Genomic DNA, 23785 nt, shown 5'->3' with positions numbered 1-23785 from the left:
CGAGGTGCTCCTATTTGTGTGTTTTGGCTTTAGTTTTTTACGGGGGGGGGGGGGCGCGCGTGGATCAATTTCCACTTTATAACATGCCACACCAGACTGACCAGAGGTGGCAGCACAATGGTATACAGTCCATAAGATCCGAAGAAATAAAAATAGGAGTAGTCTCGTTGGATTTCAAAAAAACAGCTGGAAGCCCTGGATACTGCAAAGGCTATGGGCACTGACAGCATCAAAAATGCAATCAAACAGCATGGCAACAGTGGATCTGCTCACTAACACTCATCTTGTGATGTGCCAAGGCCAGTCATCCACTGACATCATTGCTGCCTTGGTTCAAACATGGATAAAATAATTGAATTCTGCAATTATAAAATAATTGAGGTGAGAATGACTGCCCTTGGCGGAATTTGAATGTGACATCAGCCTAAGAAAAACTGGAGTCTGTGGTTGGAGTCAAATCCGGCATTTATTTTATTCATTGGGCATCATTATCTAGGCCAGCATTTATTACGCCTCCCTAATTACACAGATGGCAGTGAGTCTGGAGTCTCATGTAGGCCAGACCACCAAAGATGGCGTTAAGAACATTAATGAACCAGATGGGTTCTTCCTTAACATCGACAAGAATTTCATGGTCATCATTTGACTCTTTATTCCAGTTTTTATTGAATTCAAATTTCACCATCCACCATTGGATGTTTTGATACAGGGATTCAAGAACATTTCCTAGAACTATATGGTAATAGTCATCACTTTCCCTGACAGATGGTGTGATTATTCAAAGTCAGTCATCTAAGCTCCAGGTCATCTCAGCAGGAGCTGCTCACTGTAATGTCCTAGGCCTGACTATTTCAGCTGCTTCATCAATCACCTTTCATTTCATCTCTAGGTTATAATTAGGGATGTTCACTGATGGCTGCATAATGTTGTAAATCCTCAGAGACTCAAGCAGTACATTTTCAAATGCAGCAAGACCTGGACAATATCTGGGTTTGGGCTGACAAATGACAAATAACACATAGCAGGCAAAGACCTCCTCGACAAGACAGTATCTAACATTCGTCCTGATATTCAATGGTGTTACCATCACTGAATGCCCCACTAGCAGCATCTTCTGGGTTATTGCTGACCAGGAACTGAACTGGACAAGTCAATATAAAAACAGTGGCTACAAGAGTATGTCAGAGGCTAGGAACTGAATAGGTACTTTGGATCTGTCTTCACTAGGGAAGACACAAGCAATCTCCCAGATGCAATAGTGGCTGAAGGACCTAGGGTAATGAACGAACTGAAGGATATTTATATTAGGCAGGAAATGGTGTTGGATAGACTGTTAGGTCTGAAGGCCGATAAGTCCCCGGGACCTGATGGTCTGCATCCCAGGGTACTTAAGGAGGTGGCTGTAGAAATTATGGATGAGTAGGTAATTATTTTCCAAGGTTCTATAGATTCAGGATCAGTTCCTGCGGATTGGAGGGTGGCAAATGTTGTCCCACTTTTCAAGAAAGGAGGGAGAGAGAAAGCATGAAATTATAAACCATTTAGCCTGACGTCAGTGGTGGGAAAGATGCTGGAGTCAATTATAAAAGATGAAATTACGACTTATTTGGATAGCAGTAACAGAATAGGTCAGAGACAGCATGGATTTACGAAGGGGAAATCGTGCTTGACTAATCTTCTGGAGTTTTTTGAGGATGTATCTATGAAGATGGATAAGGGAAAACCAGTGGATGTAGCGTACCTGGACTTTCAGAAAGCCTTTGATAAAGTCCCACATAGGATATTGGTGAACAAAATTAGGGCACATGGTATTGGGGGAAAAGTACTGAGTTGGATTGAAAATTGGCTGGCTGACAGGAAGCAAAGAGTAGTGATAAATGGGTCCCTTTCGGAACGGCAGGCAGTGACCAGTGGGGCACCACAGGGTTCAGTGCTGGGACCGCAGCTGTTTACGATATATATTAATGATATAGACAAAGGCATTAAAAGTAACATTAGCAAAATTGCTGATGATACAAAGTTGGGTGGCAGTGTGAAATGTGAGGAGGATGTTATGAGAATACAGGCTGACTTGGACAGGTTAGGTGAGTGGACGGATGCATGGCAGATGCAGTTTAATGTGGATAAATGTGCGGTTATACACTTTGGTGGTAAGAACAGGAAGGCAAATTACTCTCTCAATGGAGTCAAGTTAGGTAAAGGGGAAGCACAACGAGATCTGGGTGTTCTTGTACATCAGTCAATGAGAGCAAGCAGGCAGGTCCAGCAGGTAGTGAAGAAAGCTAATAGCATGCTGGCCTTCATAACAGGAGGAATTGAGGAGCAAAGAGGTCCTTCTGCAGCTGTACAGGATCCTGGTGAGACTGCACATGGCGTATTGTGTACAGTTTTGGTCTCCAAATTTGAGGAAGGACATTCTTGCTGTTGAGGGAGTGCAGCGTAGGTTCACAAGGTCAATTCCCAGAATGGCGGGACTATCATATGTTGAAAGATTGGAGCGACTGGGCTTGTATACAGAGATAATGGGAACTGCAGATGCTGGAGATTCCAAGATAATAAAATGTGAGGCTGGATGAACACAGCAGGCCAAGCAGCATCTCAGGAGCACAAAAGCTGACGTTTCGGGCCTAGACCCTTCATCAGAGAGGGTCTAGGCCCGAAACATCAGCTTTTGTGCTCCTGAGATGCTGCTTGGCCTGCTGTGTTCATCCAGCCTCACATTTTATTATCTTGGGCTTGTATACACTTGAGTTTAGAAGGATGAGAAGGGATCTGATTGAGGCGTATAAGATTATTAAGGGATTGGACACTCTGGAGGCAGGAAGCATGTTTCTGCTGATGGGTGAGTCCAGAACTAGAGGACACAGTTTAAAAATAAGAGGTAGACCATTTAGAACAGAGTTGAGGAAAAACTTCTTCACCCAGAGAGTGGTGGATATATGGAATGCTCTGCCCCAGAAGGCAGTGGAGGCCAACTCTCTGGATACTTTCAAGAAAGAGATAGATAGAGCTCTTAAAGATAGTGGAATCAAGGGGTATGGGGATAACTATTTATTCCATGACCCTCACCCCATCCCCCTCTCTGATGAAGGGTCTAGGCCCGAAACATCAGCTTTTGTGCTCCTGAGATGCTGCTGGGCCTGCTGTGTTCATCCAGCCTCACATTTTATTGTCTTGGTTATGGGGATAAGGCAGGAACAGGATACTGATTGTGGATGATCAGCCATTATCATAATGAATGGTGGTGCTGGGCTCGAAGGGCCAAATGGCCTACTCCAGCACCTATTGTCTATTGTCTATTGAATTCTGCAGTGAGTTACCCACCTTCTGACACCACAAAGACTGCTCCCATCTACAAGGCACATGTCAGGAGTGTTATGGAGTATTCCACACTTGCCTGGATGACTTAGACTTCAAAAACACTGGAGAAATTTGTCAGCATCCAGGGCCAAGCAGCCTGCTTCATTGGCACCACTTGCTCAAAGCTTCACACTCTCTGCCATAGACCCTCAGTAGCAGAAATGTGTACTATCTACAAGGTTCAGTAGAGATATTAATCAAAATTCCTTAGACAGCACCTTAAGCACCCATGATCACTACTTGTAGAAAGATAAGGGCAACAGACATAGGAACACCGCTACTTGCAAGTTCCTCTCCAAACCACTCATCATCCTGACTTGGAAATATATTGCCATTCCTTCATTGTCACTGGGTGAAAACTCTGGAACCCACTTCCCAAAAGCATACCAAGGACTGCAGTGGTAAAGAAGATAGCTCACCTCCACCTTCTCCACAGCCAATAAATGCTGGCCCAGCCAATGACACACACATCCCATAAGTAAATAAACAAGTCTAGCTGTCTATAAACTTCGGAGATACCAAGAACTGCAGATGCTGGAGTCAGAGTCAATACAGAGTGGAGTGGATGAACACGGCAGGTCAGGCAACATCAGACAAGCAGGAACATCCTACTCCCTTTGATGCTGCCTGACCTGCAGCGCTCTTCCACCTCCACACTGTCCATACACTTTCCTGTCGGGTAATGAGTAACAGGGTGGGTGAGTGCATAAATTAATGTCCTGGCTAGTGTATCAGCTTGCTGGCACCATCCTGCCCCCGGCCATTTACTCAGAAGCATGACTGGGGGCAGAAGGTCTGCTCACCCAAATGTGACAGGTAGCTAATTACAATGAGGAAAAGGCCAATTATCAGAAGTCAACTTGAATTTTCCAATTGACCTGCAGGCCGTCACAGTACCAAAAAGAATAACAACTCAGAGTATTTTTTGGAATGAGTTTGACTTGTAAATTTTAACAATCAAAAATGTCTCGGGTGCGCTCATACAATAAATTCAGGAAGATGGCAAACAGTAAGGAAGGCAATTTTTGGCTTTTCATGCTCCAACTGTCTCACAATACGAGTCAGGAAGATTTGTTACAATCTTACAAGGCTGTGGTGAGAGTGCATTTCGAGTACTCTATGTGGTTTTACTTTCCAACTTTAATGAAGGACATATTTGTTCAGGAGGCAGTACATCCAGAGTTTAACTCGATTCATACCTGGCCCAAGAAAGCTGACCAATGTTGAGAAGCTGAGTAAATTGGACCTATTATCTGAAACGAAAACAGTTCTAAAGAAGGGTTACTGGACTCAAAACTTGACCCCTAATTCTCTTCACACATGCTGCCAGACCTGATGAGTTTCTCCAACTATTTGTTTTGGCTTTTAGTTGATTTCAGCTCTTTGTTACTGGACCTATTTTCTCTTCAGTTTAGCAAAATGAGAGGCAATCTCATCAGAACACACAAGCCTCTGAAGAGGCTTGACTGGGTGAACACAGGAATGTTTTAGGGATCAGGAGCAGTTGGAGCTTATGCTTGTGAACAAAGAGGAAGCTTCCCCAAAGCAGGCTGCATTTGGTGTCACCAATGTAGGCCAGCAGTAGCAACAATACTTTTAAATTTCAGGAGTTGTTCATTGTTAAAAAGAGATTAGGTGACATTTTTTTCTCTTAGAAGGTCAGGAGTCTTTCAAATTCACTACCCGACAATGGTATTGGAAACTGAATCCTTGATCATTTTTAAGGCCGAGGGAGATAGATTTGTTAAACAAGAGAGTGAAAGGTTCTCAGGACAAGGTTGGAATGTGGAAGAAAAGGTTTTTATCATACCAGCCAGGATCTTGTGGAATGGCAGAGCAGACTCGATGGGCTGATTGGCCGACTTTTTCAATGGATTTGTATGGTGATGTGTTTACTGGCTGACGAATCTAGGACGTGGGATCAGAACATCAGGGGAAACAGTCAATAATGTAGGCCTGATATTTGGAGAAATTCGTTCACTTAAATGGTTGCGAGTCTTCGGAATTCTCCATCCTCTTGCGGATATATTACTGTTGACAGTAAGGTTGAAATAAAATAGATGTATGGCTTTTGTTCCTGTGTTGTGAGCACAGACATGGGATATATCATGGTCCTACAAACTCAACCTGGGAAATTCCAGTCTGGGAATTTGGATTTATATTCACCTGCGAGATGGTGGGGTTCCCCGGGAGGCAGGCAGAACAACCCTGGGATGAGAGACGAGCTGCAGATAGGGTCACAAGCCTCATATCTGTACACCGCTGATGTGTGGAAGATGAATAAAATACTTCAGAAAGCAAAAACAACTTTCCAGCCTTCACCCCACTAAACTGCCTCCCACATATACTCCCATATTATAAAAATGTTGTGTGAAAATGCAAGTGACTGAAAGGTCATGTTTGTATTTATGTTTATGGACAGTAGGACCAGGGGAACATTTTTTACAGATAGGTAGAGGGATAGGGAGGAAAGGATGAAGGTAAAAGTGCAGGAAGTGGGTTGGAAATATTCTCCATCATAAGGCCAGAAAGTGTGGATGTTTGCTTATGATAGCACAATGTGCAGCACCATTTGGAGTCCTCCAGTAATGAAGCAACCCATGCTCAAAGGCATCAAGACTTGAACAATATCCGGTCTTTGGCTGAAAAGTGGCAAGTAACTTTCACATCACACAAATGGCAAGCAAGGACCATCTCTGATGAAAGAGAATCTAACCGTTACCCTTGACATTCAATGGTATTATCACCCCTGAATTCTGCACGAACAATATCATAATGATTACCATTAGCCAGAAACTGAACTGGATTAGCCATATAAACATAATGGTCAGAGGCTCGGAACAAAAACAAAGTTGCTGGAAAAGCTCGACAGGTCTGGCAGCATCTGTGGAGGAGAAAAAGAGTTAACGTTTCAGGTCCAATGACCCTTCTTCAGAACTGTTCTGAGGAAGGGTCACCGGACCCAAAACATTAACTCTGTTTTCTCCTCCACACATGCTGCCAGACCTGCCGAGCTTTTCCAGCAACTTTGTTTTTGTTCCTGATTTACAGCATCCGCAGTTCTTTTGGTTTTTATCAGAGGCTAGGAACACTGTTATGAATAACTCACCTCCTGACTCCTCAGAGTCATCTACAAGGCACAAATTAGAGTGTGATGCCATTTTCTCCATATACCTGGAATTCTTTTTTATTCCTTCAGGGGATGTTGGTGGATGACATTTATTGCCCATCCCCGAAGGTCCTTGAATTAAGTGTCTTCCTGGGCCAGTTATGCGTCAACCATATTACTGTGTATCTGGAGTCACATATAGGCCAGACCAGGTAAGGATGGCCGATTTTCTTCCTTAAAGGATATTCATGAACCCGATGGATATTTATGTCTACCAACAATGCTTACATGGAGACCATTAAAATAGCTGCCACATCCAGGTTTGTATTATATTATACCTCACTGATGTCGGAAAGCAAGCCCTGCTATTCCCAGAGTCATCACAAAAGTTAAAATTCCATAAAAACATGCAAAATGTTTTCATTTACCTGACTATCAGACAAGGGTTGACAGAAAGCACAAACCAGGTTTCTATACTTCACAAGAATGATTATTAATTAAAATTAAATAGATTCCAGCTGTGAATAAACAACTGTGGATCATCAGAATGTAACTACACTCATTAAAACTGTCACACCTTTATAAACTCCCCCCCCCCCCATCTAACATGCATATACAGTAAGACACATACAGGGGAAATAAAATGGGTGTGATGGGTGATGGAAAAAACTGAGAAGGCAGTTATATAGTCCCTGTTCACAGGGTTTGCTGAGATGGACCTTTAAGCTTATCAAGATGTGTAGCTCCTTTACTCTCTTTCTCTGGAAACTTTTGTGCGCTTGCAGAATTAAATGGTGGTTGGCTTATACTTGTAAAGTCTCTGGCTTATGAGTTAAGAGCTTACAGTCATGGCTGAGTGAAGAAAATGGCACTTTTTCAGCCTTAAAGTGGTTTTAGCAGCAGAGAAAATAAACTGCCTCTGCCTTTGGCACAGTGACACAGTGCTGCCTCATAGCCGCAGGGACCCAGATTCAATTCCACCCTTGGGTGACTGTCTGTGTGAAGTTTGCACATTTTCCCTCTGCCTGTGTGAGTTTCACCTGTTGCTCTGGTTTCTCTCCACAGTCCAAAAGATGTACAAGCAAGGTGGATTATCATGCTAAATTGCCTGTAGTGTTCAGGGACTTGTATGTTAGGTGGGTTATAGGGCATGGGTTTGGGTGGGTGCTCTAAGGGTCAGTGTGGACTTGTTGGGCTGAAGGGCCTGTCTCTACACTGCAGGGATTCAATTCTATTCAATTTTCAGAGATCCAATGACTTCTCACCTCCCAAAGCAGTTCAGCTAACTGGGAACAAATCAGCTGCTGGTTGCCAGGCAAAGCTCCGTTCATACACATCCCCTGGCTCCAGCTCTTTTGCAACTAGGCTTCCACTACTAATATATACATGCATTTGGAAAGGCAGGGTTTGATTAGGGGCAGTCGGCATGGCTTTGTGTGTGGGAGATCATGCCTCAGAAATTTGTTAGAGTTCTTTGATGACATGACCAGAAAGGTCGATGAGGACAGGGTGGCAGACATTGTCTACAAAGAGTTTAGTAAGGCCTTTGATAAGGTTCCACATGGTAGGCTGCTCTGGAAGGTTAGTTAGCATGGAATCCAGGGAGATCGGATAATTTGGATACATAATTGGCTTGATGGTAGGAAGCAGAGTGTAATAGTGGAAGGATGCTTGTCGGACTGGAGGCCTGTGACTAGTGGTGTGACTCAGGGCTCAGTTCTGGGCCCATTGTGTTTGTTATCTGTATCAATGATTTGGATGAGAATGTACGAGGCAAGATTAGTAAGCCTGCGGATGACACCAAAATAGACAGTATCATGGACAGTGAGGAAGGTTATCAGAAATTGCAGCAGGATTTTGATCTGCTGGGGAACTGGGCTGAGAAATGGCAAATCAAGTTGAATATAGATAAATGTGAGGTATTACATTCTGGAAGGTCAAATCAAGGTAGGGGCTTTCATGGTGAATGGTACAGCCTTAAGGAGCGTAGTGGAACATAGGGACCTAGGAGTTCAGGTGCATGGTTCTCTGAAAGTGGAGCCACAAGTAGGCAGGGCAGTGGAGAAGGCTTTTGGTACACTGGTCTTTATCACTCAGGGCATTGAGTACAGAGGTTAGGAAGTTATGTTGCAGTTGTACAGGCCCTTGATGAGGCCAGATTTGGAGTATTGTGTTCAGTTTTTGTCACCTTGTTATATGAAGGATTGTAATAAACTGGAAAGAATGCAGACGAAATTTACAAAGATGTTGTCTGGGCTTAAGGAAGTCATGAGGAGAAATTATACAAATTAGCCCTGTTTTCTTTAGCACTTAAAAGCATAAGGGATGATCGGATCAAAGTTTTAAAGTTATTAACAGGAAAAGACAGCTAGTATAGATAATCTATTTTATCTGTTGAGGGGTTCTATGGCTAAAGGGCACAGTATGAGAATTAGGGCCAGACCGATCAAGAGACATGTTAGGATGCACTTCTCCACAGAAAGTGAGGTAGCTATTTGGAACTGTCTTCCACAAACAGCAGTTGACACTGAATTAGTTGTCAATTTTAAATCTGTGACGTTACAGGTTAAGCAAAGACATTCAGGGATTTACACCAAAGGCAGGTATATGGAGTTAGACCACAGATCAGCCATAATCTCATCGAATGATGGATTAGGCTCAAGGAATAGCCTTCTCCTGTACCTACGCTCCAATAACAACTCATAGTTTTTAAATTTGTCATTGTGGGTTTTGAAAACATGTGCCGAGAACAGTAGTATTAGATTTCTGGATTCCTTACCTAGTGACTTTACCACTGTGGCTGTGCCTTCCCAAGTAGGGTTCCAACAGCATTGAAGAAGTTTGACATCATCCGGGATAAAGCAGTCTATTCAGTTGGCATCTCATCCACAAACATCCACTCCCTTCTTGACCACCACATGCTTGCAACAATGTATACCATGTACACATGCACTGCAGAAGTTCACCAAATGTCTTTAGACAGCACTTTCCAAATCTCTGATCACTTGCATCAAGAAGAACAGGGGGCAGAAGATCTCAGTCACGTTCCTTTCCAAGCTACTCATTGTCTTGACTTAGAAATATATCGCCAATCCTTCACTATCACTACACCAAAATTCTTAAACTTCTTCCCAATAGCTTTTTGGATCCACCCGTACCACAGTTCAAGTTGGCATCTCACCATCTACTTCTCAATTGCAACTATGAATGGGCAGTAAATGCTAACACAGTCTACGTGCCATGAATGAATTGTTAAGATATAGTCTCTTCAGAAGCAAACATTTCTACGCTTAAACTTTTGAAGCAATCAAACTGTTCACTTAACAGGCACCTCTCTGTGAAAAGTATAGCTTGAAAAATCAGACATTCAGCTCAGAGCCTCTAATTACACACAACATAATGAACAACAACATAAAAGTATCTAACACTTCTTTATTCTAAACTCCATTGTTTTTCTTTATTTTGAACCCAACAGAGTTAAAACACTTTTCAGCTTTGATACTTCTTCTGGCAGTTTGTGAATTTTTTGAAAACTTTGAAGTATCAAAGAGTTTACGTCTGTTTTGTACCTAACACCTTAACTACATTCCAAAGGGCACCTGGCTTTTCTCTATTTCTCTCAAAGGCTGTCACACTCCGCCAAAGAGTAATGTAATTCCCCCTAAGGTGTCCTCGGATCAGATTCAAGAAAATGCAACAACAACAGGCCTGCTCTTCCATGTTCAGTTTTGCACAAGTTGGATTCCACGGTAGAGGGAAGCTAAGACTTGATTTCACTAAAGCAGCTCACCATCTAAGTGGCTAGGCTACCTCTGTTGTTCCCACATGTGCATACTCCAGCCTGCTGCCATTCCCATCATGCCAAAAATAGGAAATGCAGTGTGCAGCACAGAGGGCTCCTGGACTTGTCTGCCATTTTTGCTACTAAGAAGAGCCTCTCTGACAAAATGAAAATTTAGTTTCAAACCCTGATCTCAGGGGCCTAAGAGATATTAGAAAAGCTGTTGGGGGCTGGGGGAATGAGAAGTGAGTGCTTGGACATATGAAAATGAGAATTAAAACAGCCGGACATCATTCATCCCTTCTAGCCTGCTCCACTAATTAATACTTTCATGGTTGATATGGTTGTGGCCTAATTCCACATCAGCTCTTTCAACCAATACCCAATGGACTCAATTGTTGGTTAAGAATCCATTTACCTCTGACTTAAGAGTATTTACTGGCCCTACCTTCACTGGTCTCTGGAAAAGAGAGTTCCAAAGACTGCCAATCCTCTGAGAAAATAAAATTCTCCTTATCCCTATCTTAAATGAACCACCTTTTATTTTTAAACTGTATCCTGGTTCTGGCCTCTCCCACAACAGGAAACATTCTTTCTGTGTTTACCCTGTCAAGTGGCTAGCACGAGGGTTCATAGTTTTAAGCTGGTTGGAGGAAAGTATAGAGGGGATGTCAGAGGCGGGTTCTTTACGCAGAGAGTTGTGAGAGCATGGAATGCGTTGCCAGCAGCAGTTGTGGAAGCAAGGTCATTGGGGTCATTTAAGAGACTGCTGGACATGTATATGGTCACAGAAATTTGAGGGTGCATACATGAGGATCAATGGTCGGCACAACATTGTGGGCTGAAGGGCCTGTTCTGTGCTGTACTGTTCTATGTTCTATGTTCTAAGTGGCCCAGGACCTCATAGATTTAATTAGTATCATTACTCATTCTCCTAAAGCTCAAGGATATTTACCCAACCTGACAAAACATTTCTTCGTAGAATAACCCCTTCATCGTAACTATCAGTCAAGTGAATCTTCTCCAAACTGCCTCTGATATGTTAAAAATCTCTTCTTTACAAAATGACCAAAACTGCACAATTCTCTTGGTGCAGTCTCATCAATGTTGTACAACTGCAGCAAAACATCTCAACATATATATTCTATTTCACTTGCAATAAACAACAACATTCCATATGCCTTCATAATCACTTGTTGGAGTTGAAGCCTAAGATCAACCATGATCATACTGAATGACAGAACTGACTCCATGAGCCTTGTTCTCTACCCCCTGCTCCTCTCTCTTATACTTTAGTCTACTTTCTGCTAAAATCCATTTGCCTGCCCTGTCCCCAACCCTGCTGCTTTCTCTCTTTCTGGCTGAACTCTGCCATACACACAACTTGCCCTCTTCTGATCAATGCCCTCTTCAGCTTTCCTTGGAGAGGCATTCTGTACTGTTTATAATAAAATGACTATCACCACCATCAGTTGAGATATGATCTTATGAAATCAAATTCAATATGCAGCTCCAAAATCACAACAGAAATAATTTAATGAAATGACTCATAATATTATTAAATAATACCATCCCCATCGCTTTTGCTTTCTGAGCGGCAGTCTATTGACATCAAAATAAAAACCACTGCTCATATTCTCCAAATGTACAGAGCCCTGATGCAACCACATTAATTTAAATTGTATCCCCAAGTGGACATCTTCCATTATTGCTTTATATCATGCCCAAGTCCTTGTTATTTATTAATGTTCCTGAATTGAATCTCCATTAGTTACAAAGTTATGCTCAGGCTTTGCAGACTCCATCGTCTATTTATTTAATACATCTTCCTACTTTTGCATTCCTACCAGCTCCACACTCTCATTTACTCTGTTGTCACTTCCTGGATGTAATTCAAGTGAAGTATGCTTCCAGACCCATGGCTAATCTCTTTTCACATTACTGAAAAATAAAATGAAGAGGAAATGTTGTGACTTCTGGTTGCTTACAGACAGTAGCTCCACTAAAAGGTATAGGTTCAGTAAGAGTTCTTTGAGAAAGCCAGAGCAATCTGGACACATTTTCATCATTAAAGGAAGTTTTTATTTTAATTTTGTCAATTACTCTCCTCTCCTATTACTTCCTTGCCAACATGCTGAGACTATTGTTCCAGATTTTGATGGCAGCTATACCTGAAGCAGGCACCAGCGTGCCTTGCAATCAACTTTAGAAGGAACGAATAAAAGAAAGACAACAGGAAAATAAATTGAGAAGAATTTAGTGACTGATGGAGTTTCATTTGGATAAATGTGACTTATTGCGTTTTGATAAAATAAAAAAGGACAGGACTTATACAGTTAACAGTAGACCCTGACTATAAGTACATCAATAAGAACAGTTTAGAGGGATTTGAGCCAAATGCAGACAAGTGGGATTAGTTTAGTTTGGGAATCTTAGTCAGCATGGACGTGTTGGACGAAAGGATCTGTTTCCAAATTACCAAGGTGCAGTGCTGGATGAACACAGCAGGCCAAGCAGCATCTGAGGAGCAGGAAGGCTGAAGGGGGGTCTAGGCCCGAAACATCTGCTTTCCTGTTCCTCTGATGCTGCTTGGCCTGCTGTGTTCATCCAGCTCTATACCTTATGATCTCAGATTCTCCAGCATCTGCAGTTGCTACTATCTCTGTTTCCGAGTTATATGGCTTTGTGACTCGAATTTAGTGATGCTCACACACACTGGTGAGAAACTTGTGTCTTTTCTGTGGCTGTTGACTCAATCAAAAAAATAGCTATCAGGCTTTCCAGGGATTCAAAGCCCCAGGGATAAAAGTCCAACCTGCTGAGAGCTGCAAAACAGAGTCCAGCAGCTGTCCTTGGTCAGCAGGAGCTATGGATGCTGCCAGCTGTGTACCAGAGATTGTTAGCAGATCAGTGGACTTGGGTGAGTGAGGGCACAGTTGGGGGGGTTATAATGATTTGCATCCTTAATGAAATGCACAGAGCACGTACACCAGTTTATATTGTGGAGGGGATTGATTTCATGTTTTGGAAGAGTCTACAATCGCAAACTAAATTAGTGCTTCAAGATGTGTTCCTGCAGACAATGTTGGGATGACATCTTAGGTCTGTCTCTGGCAAGATCCTACTTTCTCTCCCACCAAACCCTCATAATGTTGTCACATTGGGAAATTCTTGTTACACTCAATTCAATGCTTCAGATCCATCCAGACCCATATAACCAAGTTGCATGTAAGTTTGATTTATATATTTCCAATCAAAAAGTGAGAGATGGGTTGGCCTGTAACAAATAGGATATGAATGTTCAACTGTTCTTCCTCCTACTTGCTTTCACACAGACAGCTCTTGATTGGCCTGTTGAATCAAAGGTGATTGAGTCAGAGAATCAATCTGACATTATGGAAGATTGCACAAGTAAGTCCAGTATACAAAAGGCAGGACAAATCCAACCCAACAGCTACCAGCACAACAGTCTTCTCTCGATCATTAGTAAAGTTTGGAACGTGTCAGCAACAGTGCTATCAAGCAGCACCTACTCAGCAATAACCTGCTCTGTGACGCCCAGTTTGGGTTCTTACCAGGACAACTTAGCTCCTGAACTCATGATAGCTTTAGTTCAAACATGATCAAAAGACCTGAATTCCAGAGGTGAGGTGAGACTGACATCAAGGCTGCATTTGACAGAGTTTGGCATCAAGGAGCCCAAGCAAAACTGGACTCAATGGGTATCGGGAGCAAATTCTCTGCTGGTTGGAGTCATACCTGACATGTAGGAAGATGGTCATGGTTGTTGGAAGCCATTCATTTCAGCTCCAGGACATCTCTGCAAGAGTTCCTCAATTTAACGTCATGGGTTTAACTATCTTCAGCTGCTTCATCAATGACCTTCCATCCATTAAATGGTCAGAAGTGGGGATGTTCGCTGATGAATGCATAATATTCAGTACCATTCATAACTCCGCAGAAACTGAAGTAGTCCACATTCAAATGGCAAAAAGATCTGGACAACACCCAGGCTTGGGTTGAGAAGTGACAAGTAACATTCATGCCACGCAAATGCCAGGCAATGACCACCACCAGTAAGAGACCACCACCAATAATCTATCACTGCCCCTTGATATTCAATGGCGTTACCATCACTGAATCCCCCATTATCAATGTCCTGGGGGTTACCATTGATCAAGGTCAGAATCAACTGGATTCGCCATATAAACACCATAGCTACAACAGGAGGTCAGAGGCTAGTAATACTGCAACAAGAATCTCACCTCCTGACTCCCCAAAGCCTATTCACCATCTACAAGGCACAAAACAGGAGAATAATGGAATGCTCCCCAACTGCCTGGATGGATGCGGCTCCAACAGCATTCAAAAAACTTGACACCATCCAAGACAAAGCAGCTTGTGTGATTGGCACTACATCCACAAGCATTCACTCCCCCCACAACTGATGCTCAGTATCAGCAGTATGTACCATCTATAAGATGCCCTGTAGTGTTACTTTGTTCAAGATACCCTGCAGAAGTTCTTCAAAGATCATTAGACAGCACCTCCCAAGCCCAAAACCACTTCCATCTAAAGGGACAAAGGCAGCAGATATGAGGCATCACTGCCATCTCTACATTTCCCTCCAAAACACTCACGATCCTGACTTGGAAAGGTATCACCATTCCTTCACTGTCACTGGGTCAAAATCCTGGAATGCCCTACATTAGAGCACTGTGGATCTACCCACAGCATGTGGAACAGTCAACAGATCCACAAAATCAAACAATTAAATAAACAGAGATATAATGGAAAGTGGTTTACAGATGTTTGGAGTCATGGGCAATGGGTTAGGCTTCAGCAGCACCCCACTTCTAATAATGGCAGGTCCTTGGACTGGGCACAAACTCCCTTTGAAAGACAGATCCCCAAGAAGGACGCAGGAGGCTGAGGAAAGTTGAGCCACCACTGAATTCCAGTGGGCTCGAGGATAATTTGTGTCAATTGGTTCAATAATGAGTCTAATTGACATCCTACCACAAGTGGGCTGGTTTCTCACTTTAAAATATTGTCCTCTTCAACTTAATCATGGCAGGTTTCAGGCAAACAGGAGACATCTCTGACCCACCTCTCCCACTATTGGATGGGCCTGGACCATCATATTTCCTGATGTGACCTGCTGGATTAGGTCCAGCTGATTATACACACTCACTTGTTTCAGTAACACACTGATACTACAGTATCCTTGTGAGATTGGTATGGCTTAAATGTGAAAGAATAAAGGAAACCATGGTGAAGGGGGAAAAAGCAGCCATTTACATAGTACCTTTTCCTATCTCAGCCTGTTAGAAAGCATTGTACAAACATAGTCATGGGACCATAGAGTTAGTGAGGGACAGAAGGAGACCATTCAGCGTCTTTCTCTATATAGCAATCCAATCTATCAGTCTCATTGCTTTTTTCTAACTCCATAGCCCTGCAATTTTTCTCAGGAGCCACCCAACTTCCTTTGGAAATAACTGTCTCTGCTTCCACTCTCCTCATTTACAGTGAGTTTCAGGTGATTACCACTCACTGGGTAAAAACATTCATCCTCACATCCCCTACTATTGAATTGAAACATGGATCTATGACCAGCAACATTCAACAATACATTCAGAAATAGCATAACAAAAGTCAAAACTGAAAGACCTTTCTTGTTAATACTCGTCTGCATTTTAGGACCAGAAGTAGTTAAGTTGTAAATCATGAAGCAACAAAGTTTGCTCTTTCTGCTTTGGTCCTTCCAGCCTGTTCTGCACCCAACACTACTACAAACCTAGTTCCAGAGTCATTTGGCAAAATCCACGTGAAATGATATTGCTATACCCTCCTCAAACAACTGAAAGCAGATATTAGTAAAGAAAATAATTTATACTATTTAAGTCAGGGAAGTGATCACCTAGTGGTATTATCGCTGGACTACTAATCCAGAGACCTGGATAATGTTTTGGGGACGCACCCTCAAATCCCATCACAGCAGACGGTGGTATTTCAATTCAATAAAGAAAAATTCTGTAATTAGGAGTCAACAATTATCAATTGTTGGAAGAACCCATCTGGTTCACTTATACCCTTTAAGGAAGAACACTGCCATCCTTACCTGGTCCGGCCCATATGTGACTCCAGTCCCACTGTAACCCATGTGAATGAATGAAAAATTTTTAAAATGTGCAAAATGGGTGATGGCCGTAGTGTGGCTGCTGGAGAGAGAAGGGGAAGATTAATTTCCAAGTTGTCTACGGAGTTTCTCCTATGCTTATGGCAGCAGCTCAGTGTAGAGCAGAAGGAAGTCTATACTACTGCTTCCAACTTTCATTACTATTTTCCTACTGTAATTTTTTCCAAACCAATTTTTGCCCCATCCTATGGATCTCATGTTCCTCTTCCAAATGTTCATTGATTTTTAACTCTATTACATGTTAATTTCGCGGCCAATATCAACATTATCGTTAAATTATTCCACTCTGGCATTAATCATCTATTACTGGAAGATTAATCATCACACAGAATAAATAAATAAATCAGAACGATCTCGAACTCTGAGCTTGTATTGCCTACTATTTGATTTCAATTCTATCCAGACATCCAGAAACTAATCAATGATCATCAAACTGACTGGTCTGTCTCCTATTGTCTCATATTTCTTACAATTGTAGGTACAGGAGACTCCAATCCTCAGGCTTCACCTCAGAATTCTGTAATTTCTAAGAGATAGTTGCCAGAGTTCCTGCAATTTCACCCTCGAGTTCCTTGAGTATCCTCAGCACATCTGGTCTTGTCCTTCATATTTATTTATGTTAGTTTTGCACAGCTGTTTGGCAGAGAAGTGAGTCACAGTGTGCACAGTTCACAGGCCTTATTTCTGAAGCATCCTTGAGTTCAAGTCCCAGATTGAGGAAGCTATCCGTCATTCATTTACTGAAATGCACATGCAGCAGACAAACCATCACATGACTTTCCTTAATTTTTCACTCAATATTATTGAATCCCTACAGTGTGGAAGCAGGCTATTCAGACCAATGAGTCTACACTGACTCTCTGAAAAGCATCCTGCCCTGGCCTAACCCCCTATACTATCCCTGTAACATCTCATTTCCCATGGTTAATCCACCCAGCCTGCATAACCCTGGAAATTATGGGCAATTGAGCATGGTCTGTACACCTAACCTGCACATCTTTGAACTGTGGGAGGAAACCAGAGCACCCAGAGGAAACCCACACAGAAACAGAGAAAATGTGCATACTCCACATAGAGTGTGGAATTGAACCCAGGTCCCTGGCGCTGTGTGACAGCAATGCTGACCACTGAGCCACCTTATCTTAAAAAAGAATTCTCTTGCGATATATGTGATACAAAGTCATTCTGTTTAGTGCCATCTGACATTTTTCTTATACTCAGGGCAAGCTTCTTTTGGTGTTATAGCCATTTAAAATCGATGTCATTTTTCTTCATGACCTTAGATGTTTTGCCGAGATTAGATTGTTTGGTTATCTTAATCTGAGTAGAGTGAAGTGCTTTTAAGTTTAGTGCATAGACTTCACAAAGTTACGCATTGGTCCTCCAGATGCAGAATTACCTTTGTGAAAGAAATCTTCCATTCCACCAATCACCTCACCATGTTCAAACCATAAGTCTCATGTGACAACATTTCTTAAGCATATAAGATTGTTTCTCTTAAAATTTGGAAATTTTGTTTATGTTTTAGTAAGCTTTCCAATTCTTGTATCAATTATGGCCACATTATGATGACTGATATTTAAAGCCTCATTCATGAAAAAGTTCCACTTGTAGTTTCCCAGACCCAACTTATTATCAGCTGTTTAGTCAATGACCTTCCCTTTGTCATAAGGTCATAAGTAGGGCCGATCGCCAATAGTTGCACAATGTTCAGCACTATTCACAACTCCACAGGTACTGAAATAGCCCATGTCTAGGGTGGCAAGGTGGCTCAGTGGCTAGCACTGTTGCCTCATACCGCCAGGGACCAGGATTCGATTCTACCCCTGGGCAACTGTCTGTGTGGAGTTTGCACATTCTCCCCATGTTTGCGTGGATTTCCTATGGGTGCTCTGGTTTCCTCCCACAGTCCTACACCTGAGATTTCAGCCTTCCTGCTCCTCTAATGCTGCTTGGCCTGCTGTGTTCATTTGCTCAACACCATGTTGTCGCGGGCTAGATGAATTGGCTGTGCTAAATTGCCCCTTAGTGTTCAGGGATGTGTAGATTAGGTGTGTTATAGGGGGATGAGTCTGGGTGGGATAATCCAAGGATCAGTGTGGACTTGTTGGGCCAAAGGTCCTGTTTCCACACTGTAGGGATTTTATCCTATTCTATTGTAAATGCAACAAAATGTGGACAACATTCTGCCAATACTGGGCAAAATAAAATTTGTGCCAGACAAGTACCAGGCAATGGCCATCTCTAACCAAAGAGAGAGAATCTAATATCAGCCCTTGATGTTCAATGGTATTACCATCACTGTCTCTTGTAGCATTGACATCTTGTACTTATATGGCTGGTCCACTTCAGTTTATGGTCCACGATAAAACCAATTACTGCAAGACCAGGTCAGAGTCTCAGCACTCTGTGATGAGTAACTAACCTCCTGTCTCCTTGAAACCTGTCCACGATGCACAAGTGTTGAAATACTCGCACTTGCCTGGGTAAGTGCAGCTCAAAGAACATTCAAAAAGCTGATTCCAGCCAGGACAAAACAGCCTACATCTTTGGTATCACATCTACAAACATTCACTTCCTCTGCCATTGATGCTCAGTAGCAGCAAAACATATTGGTTCCAAGATATAATGAAGAAATATGCCAAGACTTCTTAGACAGCAATTTTCAAATCCATGGTCACCACCATCTGGAAGGACAAGGACAGCAGATATGTGGGAACACCACGACATGCAAGTTGTTCTCCAAGCTACTCACCATTCTGACTTGAAATTATATCTCAGTTCCTTTAGCGTCTCTGGACAAAATCCTGGAATTCTCTCCATAACAGGATTGTGAGTCTATCAGCAGTACTTGGACTGCAGTAGTTCAAGAAGGCAGCTCACCACTGCTCTCTCAAAGACAACTAGAAATAGGCAATAAAATGCTCATTCAGCCACCGATGTTCATTTCACATGAATTCATTTTTTAAATTTTAGATCTTAAGGATTTGCCTCCATTTTGTGGTTCTTTTACACAATTACTAATTAATTAGTCTTCCGTTAGTCTTAGGAATCTTTCCCAATCTTCTTGGTAGAGGCATTACTGTCACAGTCAAACTGAGGTAAATTGGAATCTCCATCTAACAGTTGTCTCTTATCAGTTGCCATTTGTGTTTCATCTCAAGTGATAGATTTTAGTTTTGACCCTGGTCCGCCTCATATCAATAATAATAGGTTATATTGTTGCCATCTATCTCGATTCTAAAGTTTACACAGATATTTTTAATCAACCTGTTCAGATGTGTGGTGACACACTTCTAAAACAGCTAAGGCTTGCATGTAGATCTTCAAGCTCAGAGATAAGGATACTACCACTGTGTGTGTGTGTAGGTGTGTGATATATCCCCAGCACTTCCTCTTCTCATGAAATATGCATATTTACAACTTTTTGACTGGGATCCTTCTACCATGCCACCATGCTCTTAACAATGTTCAATTCCTTAATCATAGCAGGATAATAGAGATCACAATCTACTTGTCAGATATGTTGCATGAAATGAAGTAGAGCTTTGGTACTTCTTATTTTTCTCATTGATTTTCAGAAACACAATTTGTTCATGTGCAGTGGTAGATGATGTGGAACAAGGTGCAGCCATGATGTTTAACAAAATTCGTAAATATCAAAGAAAATAAGAATAGTTGCCTTCTCGTGTGCCCAAGGTCACCTAATCCAAGTTGAAAATGGACTAAAATTGCCACTAAACAAATCAAGCACAAACAAATAAAACAAAAATGTTAGTTATGAATTTATACTTACAGTCTTGTAAAAAAAATCTGAATGACCAAATTCCAAAATACTGGATGAGAACTAGTACAGTTAAATACATACAGTTACCCAACTCAAATCAAAGTCAATGTAGCAGGCAATATTCATTGAGTACCCTTCTGAAATACATAACTTTCAGACAATTTGTTATATCTTTCAAATTTGCAGGTGATTTTCCTAACCGTAACTTATGCGATGCAGTGTCTATTTGGAATTTTTTAGTATCCAAAGCAAATTGTTAAGGTATATTTAATATTTGTTTGAAAATTTATTAAGGGAGTCATTTTGCATTAGCTCAATTTTTGCTTAAGACAAAGGACTTTGAATGAACAGAAGTGGAAAATTTTTGTGCCGCACTTACACTCTCACTGTTGGCAGCTACCGTGCTGTGAGATTTTTTCATGATGAAATCGTAGTTACTCAGGGGATGTGTTTCAGACTTCTGCTTACTTCCAAGGTTTGAGGAGCAAAATTTAAAATCCACTAAGATCTCTCCCTAAAAATAAAATGATGTTAAAATAACTTTACTCAACAAAAAAGGCACAATGTAGATGAGCAAAATTATTAAGGTTAAATTGTTAGGCATAATATTAAATCAAGATATCAAGCAAAAATCTCCATCAGATGATATTCCGATCTATACTCTGAAATAAAACAGTTTCTATCAAAGATTAAATAGCCAGGAAGTATTTGTGACTCGTAAAACAAATATTCCTCAACATTAATGGCAGGAAAATCACAAACATTTCAGAAAGAATAACTCCTTTGGGATCATTAACCAAATGCTAATATGCAGATTCTCCAGAAGTCGATGTATAATAGCTCTTTATCTTGTAGGTACATGTTTCAATATGAAAAATGTGTGTCTCTTCACTCAAAAGAAATGTGAATCACAATTAAAACATACATATGCAAAGGTTCACATTTATGATGATACAGTATATGTGGCATAAAATTTAATCTTTTTGATTTTATAAAGCCCCAAATGTAATAGGACAAGAAAATTGCTTAGAAAATACCTTTGCTTACAGATGCTTTACGAGTTAAATACTTTCTTCATATACCATGGCATCTGCGTTTGAGTTTCTGTTTTATCACTAATGAGGGATAGTAATTACTTTCCAATTAGTCAACGATTTCTGATCAATATTTTCTATCAATTAAGGAAGAAAGGTCCCACACACAAAAACAGAAGGTGCTGGGAAAGCTCAGTAGGTCTGGCAGCATCTGTGAAGAAAAACATCAGAGTTAACATTCTGAGGACTGTTCTGAGGAAGGGTCACCAGGTCCAAAATGTCAACTCAGATTTTTTTGTTCACAGGCCTGCTGCACTTTCCTAGCAATTTCTGTTTTTGTTCCTCATTTACAACATCCACAGTTCTTTCAGTTTTTATAAAGGCTCCATAATATGGCTCAGAACCATGACTGAAAGGTTAAAAGATCATGCATAGAATCTTGCACTATCTCCTGTGGTGAGTTTGGTGGCCAGTGTAACACTGATCTAGCATTTCACAATGCAGTGACATGTCCAACCCCTTGATATTTCAGTACTGCACATCATGCCTGTTTCTCCGTTTGCACTTAACTGCAATACAAGCCCCAATCTCCAACGAAGCAAAAAGTGAGTGAGCACTAAGAAATGAAGCTCAGAACCTTAAAACAGATCTTGTGTATGTATGTGATATATGAGTTGCACATGTGTCTCTGGGCACTGAGCAACCTGGCAGAAGCGTGCAAGTGTCAAGTGTCCCTGAGCTGCAATGTAAAACCCAGAAGGGCTGAAGTGATGAAAAATCTGGATCGAGATCAGGCGCGATGATGCGATAAGGCTGGAGGTCATCCCAGGTTGGGAAAGGACATTGGCTGTGGAGGAATTTTTTGCTGAAGACAGAGTGAGAAAAATGCCATGACAAGGTACCTGCTTTGATTTCCATGTCAGGAATTGGTGCTGTCTAGATTGGAAATTGAATAGAAAAGCGGCAAGTTGGGCTATTAACCCTATGCAAATTCATGGAAATAAAGGAGTCACTACATAAACTTTAAAGGAAAAGTTGAGAACTTTTTCTCAATTTTGTGATTCTGTTCTTTTCATTCTTGAGGTATTTTCCCAACTTTCTCACCATGATGCATGCAATGCAAGAGAGCTGAAAATTCTATCCATTGTATTTTTTTTCCCAGTGAGATTAATTTGGCTGAAAAACGATGGTGTTCAACTAAAAGCAAATCTCACAAAATTTTGTTGGTATCATAAAGGAAAAGCTGGAGATATCTTTTTTACGCACATAAGTGATTTCTTATGGAGTGGGGCTACAGAACTTGAGAAATGTGTTATTCATCAAATTAGAGTGTACTGTAATGGTGCATAATTCAGTAACACTCTCAGCTTTCCTACAAGATAGTAAACCATCTAATTTCGTTGCACTGCAAATTCCGAGTGATTATTGATGGCAGCCATTTAACTATGTGGATTTATGAACACAATGTTCTGAAAGGCCTTTCATTCATGCAGTGCTTTCAAATAATGCACAACAATATTTGGTTTCCAGGCAACAACAGGAATGTTTCCATTCTTCAAAAACTGTATCTGCTTTCTGAATTTGTGGGCAAGGATGCCTCCTCAGAAAGCAAGGCTACTTTCATTCATTATATGTGACAACTTTAGGTCAACCACAGACAGAAGCAGTTAGAATAAGCTCAGTTTGAAGCAATTGCATAATTATGGAGCATGGTATTGACATCTTGAAGCTGTGTTTCAATTGCCTTTAACTGTTCTTTAAACTTATAAGATTACATTGTCACAGTTGCCAAAATCATCAGCAAGCAAAATCTGCTGCATAACTTGGGAACACCTTTCACCTCCCTTGAGAAACAAAGCAAGGGAAATAATTGGGCGCTTTGGCCCTGGAAAAATACCCATTCCCTTCTTACAACCTGAATAATTAAGCTCTAGACTGGAACGTCCACAGTGACCTTCTTAATCTGTAACCAGTTAAGGCCCTTAAGTATCAGAGATAATGGGAACTGCAGATGCTGGAGAATCCTAGATAATAAAATGTGAGGCTGGATGAACACAGCAGGCCAAGCAGCATCTCAGGAGCACAGAAGCTGACGTTTCGGGCCTAGACCCTTCATCAGAGAGGGCCTAGGCCCGAAACGTCAGCTTTTGTGCTCCTGAGATGCTGTTTGGCCTGCTGTGTTCATCCAGCCTCACATTTTATTATCAAGGCCCTTAAGTGATCATTTAATAACTCCCTAATCACCAGTTTTCCCACTGAGGCTATTTTAGGTGACCTAAGTGATTGGCTGGGGAGAGGCCTCTGATCAGGGGCCATTGGAAACACAGATGAAGAGTAAGGGGTAACATTGAAAGCCAAGACCACTACACTTGTCTCTGAACCCTTTTACCTTCTCACTGTTGGGATCACCTAAGTAGAGGGCCTGGATAAAAGGACCCAGAAGCAGCTGGCCTCTGATTAGCCTGTCAACTTTTAATGAGGTAATGAGCACACGATAGGTGATCACCTTATA

General features: G+C 41.5%; 1 protein-coding gene across 1 annotated transcript in view; it reads right to left on the bottom strand.

Moving 5' to 3' along the window:
- The window catches only part of pde4d (phosphodiesterase 4D, cAMP-specific), a 1334021-nt gene that overhangs the window by 1182322 nt on the left and 127914 nt on the right, over positions 1-23785 (bottom strand). The window lies entirely within an intron of this gene.

The sequence above is a fragment of the Stegostoma tigrinum genome, chromosome 1, assembly GCF_030684315.1.
Source record: "Stegostoma tigrinum isolate sSteTig4 chromosome 1, sSteTig4.hap1, whole genome shotgun sequence".
Classification (NCBI taxonomy): domain Eukaryota; kingdom Metazoa; phylum Chordata; class Chondrichthyes; order Orectolobiformes; family Stegostomatidae; genus Stegostoma; species Stegostoma tigrinum.
Note: the sequence above shows the minus strand (reverse complement) of the source record. Positions and strands in the feature narration are given on the sequence as shown.